Source organism: Oncorhynchus kisutch, linkage group LG25 (genome assembly GCF_002021735.2).
Source record: "Oncorhynchus kisutch isolate 150728-3 linkage group LG25, Okis_V2, whole genome shotgun sequence".
NCBI classification, from domain to species: domain Eukaryota; kingdom Metazoa; phylum Chordata; class Actinopteri; order Salmoniformes; family Salmonidae; genus Oncorhynchus; species Oncorhynchus kisutch.
Window position 1 is genome coordinate 1,706,749 of NC_034198.2, and position 17,222 is coordinate 1,723,970.

Consider the following 17,222-nt stretch of genomic DNA (forward strand, 5'->3'; position numbering starts at 1 on the left):
CCAACAGAAACATAGCTGAAAGACATCCAATGGCCCTATCCAACAAGGACAACCGTACTGCATCTACACGCTCAAAAACATGAGCAAAAACAACCGCGATCAGTATAACATAGAGCCTTCGCGAAATGCCACAAAACAGGACATTTATTTTCCGATCTCCTACCCAAAAGGCACTCTATTATTGGAATGACCCAGCCTACTTGTCATTTCAATTAATGATACATACCAACTGATTCTGAAGAATATAAATACCTCGCAACAAAAAATTGACTGAAATGTTTTTCTGTATCTCAGATTGTTCTGTCAATTCTCACAGAAACTTAATTCGGAAGAAAGGATGTTTGACATGCTTTTGACATTTGCATCACAAAACATTTTTGAGAAACGATCTGATATCCGATCCAGACTCAAGTGGGTCCAGGTACTAAATTCTGAAATTTTGTCTCAGATCTGGGCCTGGTCTAATATAATTGCCATGAGTCTCAGGTATGTGCAATTAAAATATATATATTTTTTTTCAGTTGGACCGGTCCTCTGTTAATTGAATGCACTGTAGGAGGTGATGAGAACTGCGTGAGCTTATTATGTGTGACAGCAAATTGAAACTCAATAAAAACATATAGCTTAGGCCGGCCAGGTCCAGCTGAAGAGGGAGAGCGAGCGAGAGGAGCCTTGTCCTAGGCTACTGTTGATTGCGCTGATGATAGAGGCCTTTTTCACTGATGCAAAATAAAAGCTGCAGAAAAAGAAAAAGGAATATAGCGAAAAGAAGCCGACAAGGGGAATGTCCTCCATTTGGACAAGTTTTAATACTGTCGTGGACAAAAATGAGAAGAACGTACTTGGCGCGACCAAATGTAGGCCTACTGTGCAACTCAGGACTCAGGTTTGATGCGGCCAAGACGGGGACCTCGCAATGAAGGCAGTGTGCACTGGCGCGCCATCAAACGCCGACCACTGAACTTGAGGGGAAGAATAATCTGGCCAATATTGATATATTGATGGCACTGGCCTGGTCGGAGGTTTCGCTCTCTTTGTACATTCAGATCAGAATGGGTCTCTCGGAACCGAATGGGCACTGGTCTGTTTGGGTCTTTTTTTCACCTGGCTTTCCAGGAACGGGTTTGACTGTCCTTAGGTCGGAGCAGGGCTACGTTTTTGAAAACTTATTTATACATAGAGTTGGAAAGCCAGGGATCCATTTCCCATGACGACCTCTTTTATACATGCCTGCTTTAAGACATTATGATCCATGAACCATACAAACATATTGGTGTCATTATAATCTGTTCTAGAATATGAAGTATGTCTAGACTCTAAATAAATCTATTCAACATCTCAAAAGTACCCTTTTTGATTATGAGTGTGTGGCATCAGCACTGCGTGCGTGAGCTCGTTCAGAACAAGGTAGGCTTTGTTCTCTCCCACTCTCCCCATTTTAAATGTATTTAAAAAATAAACATTAAATCACTAAAAATTGAATTTGTAACCTCTGAAAACATTGTACTTTACTGTCAATATTAGTCACATTCTGTATAAACAATGTTATTGCGTGGTGTCAGGAATTCATGTTAAGTTTGTCTTCCTGAGGTAACATGACCACGATAGCTTGCTAGCAAGGTCACATTATCACCTCGTTAGCATTCAGTGTTCGGCGGCTAGCTACCATTGTTTTAGTTTCATCTTTTAACAGGAGAGATAACTAATGTATCGACATTCAGTCCCCCCTGATGTTCCGTTGTGAAACCAGGCAGTTTCTGTATGAAATGTGTGTGTGGGGGGGGGGGGTTGTGTTCATTCATAAAATCTGGTCTCAGATTCACTAGCTGTCACATTTGAGATTTTGTTCACTGAGACATAATGTTTGAAACAATATACTCTACAATTACATCACATTTCCAGTGGGCTCTCTGCTAATTTTGAAGTGATGATCAATTCTATTAGCCCAACCAACACAGTGAATGGGAAAATGGATTCAAAGGGAACTCCCTCTGCTGGTGATTTGCTGAATGTGCAATCCTAAAGTAGGGCTGTGATTGGTTAATGACATAAATGTACATTTCTATGTATAAAATGGGTAACATCTTTAAAAATCCAAGACAATCCACTGGACATTTGACGTGCTTTAAGATTATATTGTTCAAAAAAATAACCAAAACGGGTCATTTTGAGATGCTAATATTAATACTTTTAATGTTCAATGAATGTGACAAATTGCACTTCAAAATCTAGACACTCATCATTTGTACAGTTCACAGATCATAGGGTATTAGGTGCATATACAGTAGGTCTAAAGAGGGCCTAAAATTGGAACTTTCATCATGATTTTCCCCAGCAAAAAAAAGACAAAAATGGAATCGCCCCAACAGACCTTATTCACACTTGTTAATTGACCAACAAGAATCAATGTAAAAACATCCATAAATTGTGACCTATAAATAAAAAACCTGTGACATTCAAACCTAAATGCAAATTAGCAAATTATAAATCAATATCATTCCGATTCCTTTTCCCAAATGGATTGTGACAAATTTCAAACTCAGAAAAATATAAAGCAGTATCATTTTCGTGGTTGAGTATACATAATGCCTGCCAATTTGAAAAATAAATGGCAAAGTCTGTTTGATATTTCATTTTCATGGCACTGATACAACACTGGCATTTTTGAAAGTGTCATGTACAGTTGAAGTCGGAAGTTCACAAAAACAAGTTAATGACTCCAACCTAAGTGTATCCAACCATTCCCAAAAAATATTGTTAAACTACAGTTTTGACAAGTTGGTTAGTGCATCTACTTTGTGCATGACACAAATCATTTTTCCAACTATTGTTAACTTCTTTGGGATAGAGGGCGGAATTTTGACGTCCGGATGAAAAGCGTGCCCAAAGTAAACTGCCTGCTACTCGGGCCCAGAAGCTAGGATATGCATATATAGTTGGTCGATTTGGATAGAAAAAACTCAAAAGTTTCTAAAACTGTTCAAATTATGTCGGAGTATAACAGAACTGAAATGGCAGGCGTTTGTCCCAGGGGACAAACCATTAAAAAAAATATTTTTAAAAAATCAAAAAAAATCAGCATACCACTGATTTCAATGCCTGGCACTTTTATAATAGGGCGAAATCGTCCCCGATTGCAGTTCCTAGGGCTTCCACTAGATGTCAACAGTCTTTAGAAAGAGTTTCAGGTTGGTTTTTGTAAAAATGAAGAGAAGTTGTATTTTTTCTAGTGGCTCCCATTTTGGCTGTAGTGTCTCCAAGGGCATGGTCGAGAGAGCACGTTTTTTTTGTTTATCTCCGGTAAAAACAATAACAATTCTCCGTCTTAAATGTTGTTCATTTGCGTATTATGGTACCTAAGGTTTGATTATGAACGTTGATTGACTTGTTTGGAAAAGTTTTGGAATTCATTTTTGAAGGAAGGTAACCGAGTGGATTAATGACTGAAGCGCGCCAGCTAAATTGAGTTATGGATATAAAGAAGGAATTTATTGAACAAAAGGATCATTTGTAATGTAACTGGGACATTTTGGAGTGCCAACAGAAGAAGATCTTCAAAGGTAAGACACATTATATTGCTATCTGACTTTCGTGTCGCAACTCCCTGGTTGAAAATGATTTGTTATGCATTTGTTTTGTTTCGCCTGCCTTCTATTCCATTAATCAGATGCTAGTGGACAGGGCAACATGTCATGGACAAACAGGAAGGAGTGACCTGAAGCACTTTCCCAAGCTAGTTAAAAAACATGAAACAAGCAGAGTACATCTGGAATGCTCACTGAAGCTAGCCATGCTAGGTAAAGCTAACATCGCAACACAGCTGGAAGAATTCTATCATGTCAGTATTCAGAAACACAACGAGGAAGTTGATAAGAATCGGCACTTTTTATCCAAGCTAACTGACTGTGTCAAGTTCTGTGGCGTATTTGAGCTGGCACTTAGGGGACATGAAACAGAAGAATCAGAGGACCCGGGAGTGTTTAGGGGACTTGTTGATTTTGTGTCATCGCTGGACAGGTCAATGAAAGCGTATTTGGACAATGCAACAGTTTTTAAAGGCACATTCAAAACCATACAGAATGAGCTACTGGACTTTAATCTCACCACAATCCAAGGACAGATTGTATAGGAGTTGACTTCATGTCCATACAAGCGGATGAGACAATCGTTTAAGCTACATGGAGGGATTTTGGGGATTCGTAAAATTGGAAGGAGGGACCAATGCAGATACCATCAGCAAGCCTCTTCCTGAAAATCTGGGCCTACATTTTCCAGAGCAAGCAGCAGACAAGGGGAAGCTTACTGTTTAAAAATATGACTGGGCAAGGGTGATGCGTGGTTCAACTGGCATTAAGACGAAATTCAAGACATCTACCCGAATCCCTACCTTCTCCACTGTTACGCACACCAACTCAATCTGGTGATGTAAAAAGCAGCATCAGCAGTTACATAGGCTTGTGTATTTTTCACAGCTTTAAGTGGGCTCAACCTTTTTCTCACATTCCCACAAAATGACCGATGTGGTGGACAGCAGTGGCACACTCTCCCACGCATCCTAGACCTGGAAGTTCCAGATTCGTGTTGTAAACACTATGCACAAAAACAAAGATGATGTACTGGAGTGCTTTGAAAGCATTCCAATATCACTGTCAGATCGGCCAAGGGACTCACAAGGATGTTACAGGACAAGGATGTCATTTTTTTCCTTCATTTGTTCCAGCACATACTACCCCAGCTGGACATTCTTTTTGCAGGCCTGCAGAAAAGAAGCATTGATGCTGTGCCCTGAAGCACTCCAATGCTTTATCGATGCTTTGTCTATGAAGGTGTGAGACACTGTGCCATCTCTCTGTGCCCAGTACACTGACACCAGAAGAGGTGTTGCTGGTGGTGACAGGCAACAGGCATACTAGGTAATATAGCCTATTTAACCGAATAAAAATTACATGATTATGTCATGACATTGGCCTCTTTGGGTATAGCAACCCCATCCCCCACTCCCTGCCTCCCCCTTGCCCCCTTCAACTAGGCTGCTGTGGTCAGAGGTCGTAAATTCCTGAGAAGACCCTGCCACATGGCCACACAGTATAGAGAGAGTAGATTTTCATGGAGAACAAAGGAAATCCTTCCACCTCACAGAATTTGAGGTACGAACAAATTGCATGTTCCGGAGAAAGTATAAAAGATCGGTGAAGAATCCAGCTACGAACTGGTCCGTTTGTCACAACTTGGGGAAGCTCATGGGAGACGGCGTGGCCACATTACCATAACGCTGTTTATATAATAGCCTCAGATATGAGGGTTACATCTAATTGTTGTATAAGATGAATGAGTGAGTATGATACTGTTTACACAATTTTACAAAGTGATTTTGGACTGTTCAATGAAGGAAAACTCAAAAAGGGGATTGGAGTTTACTAAATCAGAGGACCGCCCGAGCCCAGTTAGGGTTAGGCCTCCTGGGACAGCCCTCTTCGGCCCTTCCGAGTAAAACCCCCACTCGGGTTTTCGATCAGCAGACCGAGCTTACCTCAATTACGAGATGGCTAAAGGTTGCAGAACATGTTTTTCTCCATTAGGAGAGTACAAAGGTTTTAGACCATTGCTGAATCTTTTAACCATACCACATGGTTAAACTCTTAGACTATCGATACCGACAGAATAAGAACAAGTCTTTGATATTGATTACTAGTCTGCAGCTAGGAATTCGGTATCATTGAACGCGAAGAACGACAACCGCCGAAACATCCACTCTATAAAGAATGTCACTCTGAACAATCCCCTCTAACCACAAACGAGAGAGGGAGAGAGACGGACAATTCTTCAAAAGAAAGACTTTTCACCAGCGATCAAGACGACACACTGAGCGTAAATATATATATTGATTGCAATTGTTCCTGAATGAGTGAGCGTTCATGTGTAAAGGATTAGCATATCAATTGTTAGAATTATCACTCTGTAGTGACTTCTTAGTCGACCCCCACTTCCCCTTTTGTCTAACAAGCCGCCATGCCGGTTTAGCCCACTAGGGCACATTCTCCTATCATTTAATGTAACCACATTTACCTTGTTTGTTTGTTTGTTTAGGCATTTCTGTGAAATACTCAGTTAATAATAAATAAATTATTTAAGACAATTTATGTATGGATGACTCATAGTGAAGACTGGGTTTGTGCAGAGAACCAACCATTTTCGATGTTTGGAATGAGAATAACGTGAGGTAAAGTAAATAATTCATTAATTCGAAGACTAATTGTTCAGATAAAATATCTGAAAAGTTATTTTAGGATATGATAACTTTGTAATCTGAATATTCTTCCTTGGTGCCCCAACTTCCTAGTTAATTAAATGTACATGAATAATCAGTCTAATCGCGTAATACTAATTACAGAGAATATTTGATAAAAACTCTAAGTCTTCAGTTTAATGATAGTAAAGACGACAATTAATTATTGTTATCCATAATAATAGTGTTTACATTAGACCTATACTTGATATCGAGCTGTATGGACAGAGTGCATGTAATTTCAATGCATAGGCTACTGCTTGTCAATTTGAAATAAGAGAACACAAATAAAACCCTTTAAGCCATCTCTCCCTCCCTAAGGTGTGACAATCATTCAGAACGCATTAGAGTGTCAAATTTGAGAAACAGATGCCTCACAAATCCTCAACAGGAAGCACATTAAAAAGTACCTGCAAAACACCAGTCTCAACGTCAAAAGGGAAGAGGAGACTCCGGGATGCTGGCCTACTAAGCAGTGGGTGGTGTGCGCGCACCCGAAGCCTCACTAGAAGACCGTTCTGGCACCCTCTCCTCCAGAAGGCGTTGATTTGGGTCAGCCTTTGGAATCAGATTAAATGCCCTGGGAGGTGCAGACAAAAGGATCCGTTTTGGGAACAAGGTATTCCTGGTCATAGTGCTGGTTGTGCTTGTAAGTTGACATCTCTCTGATATCCAATAGTCCTTCCCGGTTGTATGTCATTACACTTAAGGTTTTCTGGGCCAACAATGTAATAAATAATACATTATTATTATTATTATTATTTTAAATACTGTTTCCTAAGGACTAGAAGTAAAGCTGCCATCTCTATCGGCACCATCTTGTGTTAATCAGTACTTTAGCTATATCAGGCCTGTGAGTACATGTGCTGAATTTGCAATGCGAGAGATCCTGTGACTGACGAATGCCTCATTTAACACAATTTTCGGAATAAAATCGGAATAATGATCAAGACCTAAATTTAAAAATGGCAATGTTTATTTGTCCTTAAATAATTGTTTTCCTTAGCCTATGGAGAGCATTTAATTAGGTAGCCTATTTTTTGGGTTAATCAACAGGCATGGCAAAATAGTTAGGCATTTCTCTGCAATAGGCTTTTTTATGTTGGGATTGTGTTAAATTGTATAGCCTTTCATGTAACCTAAACATTTCTGATTATGTAGAGGGGTAAGGATATGGCTGTGTTATTTGATGTCATGTTAATCCGGTCAGGCCTTTTGATTTTAACATTTGGAATGTTTCGGTTATTTTGAGATTTTGGTTAAAAGACTCTGGTCACAAAAAAGGAAACGAAACAATATAGCACATTACTTCTTTAATTACATGTACCGTTTTAGAAACATTACAAAGCATGCTGATCCATTTTTTTGTGTTTTGTTGGTGTAATTTTAGGGAGGGATATTTTGTGCGTGTTGTTTATATTGTAAGTACCAGCACTGCCTTAATTGCGTGAGTATTGGCACATACTGTTAACAGATGGTTAGTTGTATGAGCACAATACCACTGCGCTGTCATAGTTCACACAATTTCTATGCTCTGGTGAACTCTAGAACCTGCTAGAATTCTTGGAGATGGTCCTCTGAGCTCAGCATGCACAGTAAGATTTACAACTCCGTGGCACCAGAAACACCAAGTCGGTGAGAGAGGGGCCATAAATCTATCCCAGGGATGGGCCGTCGGACCAATTTTTGCTGATGTGTATATGCTGTATATGCTGCTCTGTTGTATATATACTATCCTATTGCATGTACAACTATATTAATACTGTCAGATGTATATGTATTTTCCACCATAATTTGCAAATAAATTCATCAAAAAATCCTACAATGTGATTTTCAGGATTTTTTTTCTCATTTTGTCTGTCATAGTTGAAGTGTACCTATGATGAAAATTACAGGGCTCTCATCTTTTTAAGTGGGAGAACTTGCACAATTGGTGGCTGACTAAATACTTTTTTGCCCCACTGTATACGTTTCCTCCCTTTAGAACCACAAGTCTATCCTATGTAGACTAAAGATTTCAGTGGGAATACTATAGTGTGCGGTAGTGATGAAAATAAAAGTTCTGGACGGAGAAGCATCCATACTGTTCTTGCTGGACAGCGTGTAGCGAGTCAGAACCAAATATATCAGTATTCAGTCACTAACGGGTAAGCTCAAAAGCCAAGCGCTCAGATGACTCCAGCGAGCAGTTTTTACACTTGACATCCCAAAATTTGCTGTAGTGCCGAATGCTAGCTAGCATGAAGACAAAAAGGGCAGTTTTCTAGAAAAACTAACAGTATCTTCAATGTATCAGTGTGGATAAAAGTAACATTTGAAGTACAGTGGCATATCCCATCCCTGCATTGAGGTACATTTTCTGACCCGCTCCGGCTCCACGGTGTCTTAAAACGTAACCATGATTGCATTCCGACACCAGTGAAGCTTCGGGTGTTTCACATTTGGTCCCTTTCACGCAGTTTTTTTTTACTCAGTGCGGTTCGCAACATTTTGTGTGTAATGTGAACACAACAAAGGAACTCAGACTAGAGGTCGACCGATTAATCGGAATGGCTGATTTAAATAGGGCTGATTTCAAGTTTTCATAACAATCGGAAATCTGTATTTTTGGACACCGATTTGGTCACAAAAAAAATGTACACCTTTATTTAACTAGCCAAGTCAGTTAAGAACACGTTCTTATTTTCAATGACGGCCTAGGAACGGTGGGTTAACTGCCTTGTTCAGGGGCAGAATGACAGATTTTTTACCTTGTCAGCTCGGGGATTCAATCTTGCAAACTTACAGTTAACTAGTCCAACGCTTAAGCCTCTCATTGCACTCCATGAGGAGCCTACCTGTTACGCAAATGCAGTGAGAAGCCAAGGTAAGTTGCTAGCTAGCATTAAACTTATCTTATAGAAAACAATCAATCATAGTCACTAGTTAACTACACATGGTTGATGATATTACTAGTTTATCTAGCGTGTCCTGCATTGCATATAATCGATGCGGTGCGCATTCGCGGAAAAAGGACTGTCGTCGCTCCAACGTGTACCTAACCATAAACATTGGCAAAGTGGGTGGGGTTATATCCTTCCTGTTTGGCCCTGTCCGGGGGTGTCCTCGGATGGGGCCACAGTGTCTCCTGACCCCTCCTGTCTCAGCCTCCAGTATTTATGCTGCAGTAGTTTATGTGTCGGGGGGCTGGGGTCAGTTTGTTATATCTGGAGTACTTCTCCTGTCCTATTCGGTGTCCTGTGTGAATCTAAGTGTGCGTTCTCTAATTCTCTCCTTCTCTCTTTCTTTCTCTCTCTCGGAGGACCTGAGCCCTAGGACCATGCCCCAGGACTACCTGACATGATGACTCCTTGCTGTCCCCAGTCCACCTGGCCATGCTGCTGTTCCAGTTTCAACTGACCTGAGCCCTAGGACCATGCCCCAGGACTACCTGACATGATGACTCCTTGCTGTCCCCAGTCTACCTGGCCATGCTGCTGCTCCAGTTTCAACTTCCACCTGACTGTGCTGCTGCTCTAGTTTCAACTGTTCTGCCTTATTATTATTCGACCATGCTGGTCATTTATGAACATTGAACATCTTGACCATGTTCTGTTATAATCTCCACCCGGCACAGCCAGAAGAGGACTGGCCACCCCACATAGCCTGGTTCCTCTCTAGGTTTCTTCCTAGGTATTGGCCTTTCTAGGGAGTTTTTCCTAGCCACCGTGCTTCTCCACCTGCATTGCTTGCTGTTTGGGGTTTTAGGCTGGGTTTCTGTACAGCACTTTGAGATATCAGCTGATGTACGAAGGGCTATATAAATAAATTTGATTTGATTTGATTTGAAACATCAATGCCTTTCTTAAAATCAATACACAGAAGTACATATTTTTAAACCTGCATATTTAGCTAAAAGAAATCCATGTTAGCAGGCAATATTAATCAGTTGTAATTGTGTCACTTTTCTTGCGTTCATTGCACACAGAGGCAGGGTATATGTGTTAATAATAAACTTTTTGTTTTTGAAATTATATTTTCCGGATTCGACCATATTAATGACAAAAGGCTCGTATTGATGTGTGTTATTATGTTATAATTAAGTCTATGATTTGATATTTGATAGAGCAGTCTGACTAAGCTGTGGTAGGCAGCAGCAGGCTCGTAAGCATTCATTCAAACAGCACTGTCGTGCGTTTTGCCAGCAGATCTTTGCTGTACTTCAAGCATTGCGCTGTTTATGACTTCAAGTCTATCAACTCCCGAGATTAGGCTGGTGTAACCGATGTGAAATGGCGAGCTAGTTAGCGGGGTGCGCGCTAATAGCGTTTCAAACGTCACTCGCTCTGAGACTTGGGGTATTTGTTCCCCTTGCTCTGCTTCGAGGGTGGGTTTTGTCGATGTGTTCCTGGTTCGAGCCCAGGTAGGGGCGAGGAGAGGGACGGAAGCTATACTGTTACACTGGCAATACTAAAGTGCCTATAAGAACCTCCAATAGTCAAAGGTATATGGAATACAAATGGTATAGAGAGAAATAGTCCTATAAATACTATATTAACTACAACCTAAAACCTCTTAACATGAGACTTCAATATTCCAAGGTAAAAGGAACCACCAGCTTTCATATATTCTCATGTTCTGAGCAAGGAACTTAAACATTCGCTTTTTCACATGGCACATATTGCACTTTTACTTTCTTCTCCAACATTTTGTTTTTGCATTATTTAAACCAAATTGAACATGTTTCATTACTTATTTCAGGCTAAATTGATTTTGATTGATATTAAGTTAAAATAAGTGTTAATTCAGTATTGTTGTAACTGTCATTAGTACAAATAAATAAAGATATCGGCCGATTAAATCTGTATCGGCTTGTTTCGGTCCTCCAATAATCGGTATCGGTGTTAAAGGGAGGGAGTTGAAGGGAGCAAATATTTAACCTAGTTCAGCACAGAAATGTGGTAATTACCTACAATGACCATAATCCATTGCGCCTGATATTTACAGCTCGGATAGAGATGGATACACTTTTACACCGGTTAGGTTTGGTACCCAAAGACCAAATGAGACAGGAATAATCAACTTCGAGAGAGGGATACTATGCCTTAACTACTTTGAAGAACTAGTAAAAATTATTTTGTCTAAAGACAGTACAATATGGGGATCACAGAGAACTTTGTCTGGCGTTTTGCCTGCTACTGCCTGAGTGGAGATGATGCCTAAGGAATGAAAAATAAAGTCATCAAATAAAAACGAATATACACAAGTGAAATATTTTAGAGAAAAAAAAAGGTCTGCTGTTTTTGGATATTGACTGCCAAGGATGAACAGGAATGTCAAAATATGTTTTTAGTTGAAGAGTATTTGTTTGCAATATGTGATCTATAGGGTGAGATCTTCATAAGCCGTTTATTTGATTGTGGGGTTTGAATAGTGTGAGAAGAAAACATATTTGGTAAGATTCACAACAAAGTGTACAAAATCTATTCTTAAAGGGGCAGTAGCCTTCATTGAGTGTACAATTTTCAATTACAGCATTATTTAGTCAGCAGTTAGAAAATTAATAACTATTTGTTACCAATAATATTTACATGTTAATATTATCTTCTGAGTAATTATTATGTCTCATATTTCAATTAAATGCAATCTATTAGCTTCCAAAATGTAAGTTGGTATATCGAACTGTCCGATAACACCATTCTGATAGAATGGCTCGTCCTGCACTTTGTAAAAGTGCATTGAGTTAATTTTGGAAAATGATCTTGGGTCCTTTCTAAACATCGCTTTGAATTCAAATTGCTGATTCATTCCACAAAATACGTGAAGTGAACTGGAAAAAAAATAATTGAGTCCTCATTCAAATGCAAGGGCAGTGGGAATACTTTTTTTTTTAACCCCAGAGTGCAATCGGTTATTTTAAGAGGGACTATATATGAAAACACACTTAGTGTAAACAAGCGTAACGGTAGGGTGGGAATATGTTGGCTACAAACAAGTATAGGCTTTGACAGAAGACAAATTATGCTTTTGGAAAGTAAATAAAAACCTGCTACACGTCGTTTTGTCGGCATGGGTTATTCCAACGTCACGTCGCAGGCCTAGGTTTCAGTCTAGGCCTGCAGGCATCATATTTTGTCAATGTTTTCTCTCGCCTCACAAACCTTGACAACGACGAGGCTACGTTTGCCAGATGACTGGTAATGTCATCCACTGCCTAGTTCTCAACCTATACACATCCGTCCTGCTAGTGGTATGGTAACAACCATCTAGAATTTAGGTACTCCGTTCACGTCCCTCGTTAATAAGTAGCCCTAAGAACTTTTGTGTTCTGTTGCCGTGGTTGAGTAGCCTATAGCCATACAAAATGTATAGATGGGGAGAGTAATTGATTGCTTTTCATATATTAAGCAATCATTATATTTTTTTTTAAACATGTTAATTGTATAAAACGCATAACAATTTGCAACTGGTTTCATGTTCACTTATGAGAGTGGAACAACAAATGTAGAGGTAACAATATCGCCATAGCTGCAGCACTTCAACTACAGTGTAGCAGCCTATATTCGTGGTAAGTGTGTGACTGTTACAAAGTAGCCTATAATGTGACAGCTGATCGGCTCTGTATAGACGGACATCTGTCCCTCATCATGTGATCGTTGATGCGTTCTGCTTGCATGAAAAGAAAATAGATCTGATGTAAAAGTATAATAAAAGCAAAAGTTGCCTCCTGATAGCTTACCTGTAGCATCCGTGACGAAGTTACCGAAGTGGTCAAATCAAGTCTTTATATTTCAGTCTGGCAAGTTATCTAACTTTCGGTCCGTGTTGCTGTCTTTCGTTGATACTCAGGCAATAAATGCTGCGGCCACATCCACCGCCTACTGCAACTAAGATAAAATGTTCTTTACAAAACAGACACGTTCACTGTCTACAAATCACTTCCAATGCTCATTGGTTAGACACTTTACAAAAAAAGTCGCTTGCCAACACTTGTGTCATAGTCTTGGAATCAGCTGTCATCCTATGAAAGTTGAATCTCAGGGTCGTTCCCCGTTTACTTAGAAAAATATATAATGGCGAGATGCTCATGTCTCCGCCCTAACAATGGGAGTCGTTGTCCCAAAGGCGGGAAGGCGGGCGACAAGCTTTGGTCCAAAATAAACCCATCGAAACTTATTGGGCTTATTTTGGACTGATTTTGGCAAGAGTGAAACCTCTCGCTTCGCCTCTTCCTCTCTGACGTCAACGTCACCTCCCCTTTCATGAGAGGGACCCAATGGCTGCCCTTTCTCTGCCTGAATGAAAATAAGACATGGTTTTACCACAGATAGACGAGACAGATATTTCAATTCAATTCTATTTAAGGGGCTTTATTGGCATGGGAAACATGTGTTAACATTGCCAAAGCAAGTGAGGTAGATAATATACAAAAGTGAAATAAACAATCAAAATGTACTGTAAACATTACAGATACAGAGGTTTCAAAACAATAAAGACATTACAAATGTCATATTACTTATAGAGTGTTGTAACGATGTACAAATGGTTAAGAGTACACCAGGGGAAACAAATAAGCATAAATATGGGTTGTATTTACAATGGTGTTTGTTCTTCACTGGTTGCCCTTTTCTTGTGGCAACAGGTCACAAATCTTGCTGCTGTGATGGCACACTGTGGAATTTCACCCAGTAGATATGGGAGTTTATCAAAATTGGATTTGTTTTCGAATTCTTTGTGGATCTGTGTAATCTGAGGGAAATATGTCTCTCTAATATGGTCACACATTGGGCAGGAGTGCAGCTCAGTTTCAGTTTCCACATCATTTTGTCTTCTCTTGAGAGCCATGTCTGCCTACGGCTGCCTTTCTCAATGGCAAGGCTATGCTCACTGAGTCTGTACATAGTCAAAGCTTTCCTTAAGTTTGAGTCAGTCACAGTGGTCAGGTATTCTGCCACTGTGTACTCTCTGTTTAGGGCCAAATAGCATTCTAGTTTGCTCTGTTTTTTTGTTAATTCTTTCCAATGTGTCAAGTAATTATCTTTTTGTTTTCTCATGATTTAGTTGGGTCTAATTGTGCTGCTGTCCTGGGGCTCTGTGGGGTTTGTTTGTGTTTGTGAACAGAGCCCCAGGACCAGCTTGCTTAGGGGACTCTTCTCTAGGTTAATCTCTCTGTAGGTGATGGCTTTGTTATGGAAGGTTTGGGAATCGCTTCCTTTTAGGTGGTTGTAGAATTTAACGGCTCTTTTCTGGATTTTGATAATTAGTGGGTATCGGCCTAATTCTGCTCTGCAGAATACATCCAGTGAAATACATATTTCACTGGATGTATAAATGTGAGAAGAAGCCCAGTGGCCGGCAGTGGGAGAAGATTGAGCTAGATGGATTTTGGCCGATATTCTGCAAATTTTCTCATAAATTAAACATTTGATCTCTATACAGTGTTCTGTTTCCAAAACTAGAATCTATAACAAACAGAGTGCACTAAGTTTAGTAGACTTGACTTACCTAATTGTTTATATAGATTACTTTGTTTAGGACGATTACCTTAGATAGTGGGCGTTTTCCTGATGAACGTCATGCATATTCAGTGAGGCACAAATGGTCTTCGTCCTCTTCTTGGCGGTAGCTAACTAGCTGTCCCAAGTAGATATCTAGCTGGCTAGCTAATTCACAACTAAAAAAACAAAACATACTTGGCTTAAATAGCTAGAAATCGATTTCTTTGCAAGTTTTCCCTCTACTAGTACTCCTTTTGTGAATCAACTGTTTTAATGATAAGAAACATTTGCTATCAATAAATACCTTGTTTACTGTAAAATGGAAGGGAGGAATATCCCTTTTACAGTTTCCAGATGTTGAAAGGTATTTCCTAAATGATAAAGATGCATTTAGAGTAACTATTACATGGTGAGGCACACGTTGTTGACTATGTCATCTGCAGTGTGCTGTATCCATGACTACCCATTGAATCAATCACCAAAGCAATAATCACTGATAGATCAAACATGCTAGCAACCAAATCAAATCAAATGTATTTATATAGCCCTGCGTACATCAGCTGATATCTCAAAGTGCTGTACAGAAACCCAGCCTAAAACCCCAAACAGCAGCAATGCAGGTGTAGAAGCACGGTGGCTAGGAAAAACTCCATAGAAAGGCCAAAACCTAGGAAGAAACCTAGAGAGGACCAGTAATGAAACAAATCTATAGCTGGGTTTAACACAACTACCATGAGGCAGCATGGCTAGCTAACGTTAGTTTAACAATGTGCCCAGCCATATTACATCTAAGGCCATCCCAGGGTATGCTGCACAATCAATAGGAGCCATCATCTGTGACACTGGGTCATTGCAAAGTAATTTATCGAGTTGTAGAAGACCATTAAGTACCTCTTAAATTATGGTAGATGTCTGTAAAAATAGTATATAGGCAACTACTTGCGTTCTGTTGCCCTATGTTCAGATTTTAAGTGAGAATAACACAAAATATAGTATAATAAAATGTGAGATTAAACCTTACACACTTGTGTAATTATTCAGGAGGAAGATGTGGCTGAGAAACATCAGGCGTAGGGACATCCGTCTGCAGAAGTCCTTTGAGGACGTGAAGAAAGGGGAGTTACGCTATGTGCGAGGAACACTTTGAAGAGTGTTTTATTCTGATGATTGACTTTGTGAATAAAAATAATTTTCTGTAAGACACTGTCCTCTGAAGCAGTTCCTACCAGATTAAATTGCATGAATCCACCCCCTCAATCTGCAACAGCTGAACGTAGACAAATAAATAAGCCAACAACAACGTTTGTAGCAATTAAATATATTTAAATGTTTTATTTCACCTTTATTTAACCAGGTAGGCTAGTTGAGAACACCTTTATTTAACCAGGTAGGCTAGTTGAGAACACCTTTATTTAACCAGGTAGGCTAGTTGAGAACACCTTTATTTAACCAGGTAGGCCAGTTGAGAACACCTTTATTTAACCAGGTAGGCCAGTTGAGAACACCTTTATTTAACCAGGTAGGCTAGTTGAGAACACCTTTATTTAACCAGGTAGGCTAGTTGAGAACACCTTTATTTAACCAGGTAGGCTAGTTGAGAACACCTTTATTTAACCAGGTAGTCAGGTTGAGAACACCTTTATTTAACCAGGTAGGCAGGTTGAGAACACCTTTATTTAACCAGGTAGGCCAGTTGAGAACACCTTTATTTAACCAGGTAGGCTAGTTGAGAACACCTTTATTTAACCAGGTAGGCCAGTTGAGAACACCTTTATTTAACCAGGTAGGCTAGTTGAGAACACCTTTATTTAACCAGGTAGGCTAGTTGAGAACACCTTTATTTAACCAGGTAGGCTAGTTGAGAACACCTTTATTTAACCAGGTAGGCTAGTTGAGAACACCTTTATTTAACCAGGTAGGCTTGTTGAGAACACCTTTATTTAACCAGGTAGGCTAGTTGAGAACACCTTTATTTAACCAGGTAGGCTTGTTGAGAACACCTTTATTTAACCAGGTAGGCTAGTTGAGAACACCTTTATTTAACCAGGTAGGCTTGTTGAGAACACCTTTATTTAACCAGGTAGGCTAGTTGAGAACACCTTTATTTAACCAGGTAGGCTAGTTGAGAACACCTTTATTTAACCAGGTAGGCTAGTTGAGAACACCTTTATTTAACCAGGTAGGCTAGTTGAGAACACCTTTATTTAACCAGGTAGGCTAGTTGAGAACACCTTTATTTAACCAGGTAGGCTAGTTGAGAACACCTTTATTTAACTAGGTAGGCTAGTTGAGAACACCTTTATTTAACCAGGTAGGCTTGTTGAGAACACCTTTATTTAACCAGGTAGGCTAGTTGAGAACACCTTTATTTAACCAGGTAGGCTTGTTGAGAACACCTTTATTTAACCAGGTAGGCTAGTTGAGAACACCTTTATTTAACCAGGTAGGCTAGTTGAGAA

The 17,222-nt window shown here is 39.7% G+C and overlaps 1 protein-coding gene across 2 annotated transcripts in view; it reads right to left on the reverse strand.

The window, feature by feature from the left end:
• The window catches only part of dnmbp (dynamin binding protein), a 148,984-nt gene extending 135,508 nt beyond the window's left edge, over nucleotides 1-13,476 (reverse strand). Inside the window, exons 1-2 of one of the 2 annotated variants that reach the window (XM_031804726.1) lie at nucleotides 13,005-13,476; nucleotides 6,697-6,866 (exon numbers count right to left, since the gene is read on the reverse strand). The gene's annotated coding sequence lies outside the window, so the exon portion shown is untranslated. The remainder of the gene's footprint in view (nucleotides 1-6,696; nucleotides 6,867-13,004) is intronic. The other variant, XM_031804725.1, reaches the window with a different exon arrangement.
• Nucleotides 13,477-17,222: the final 3,746 nt, after the last annotated feature.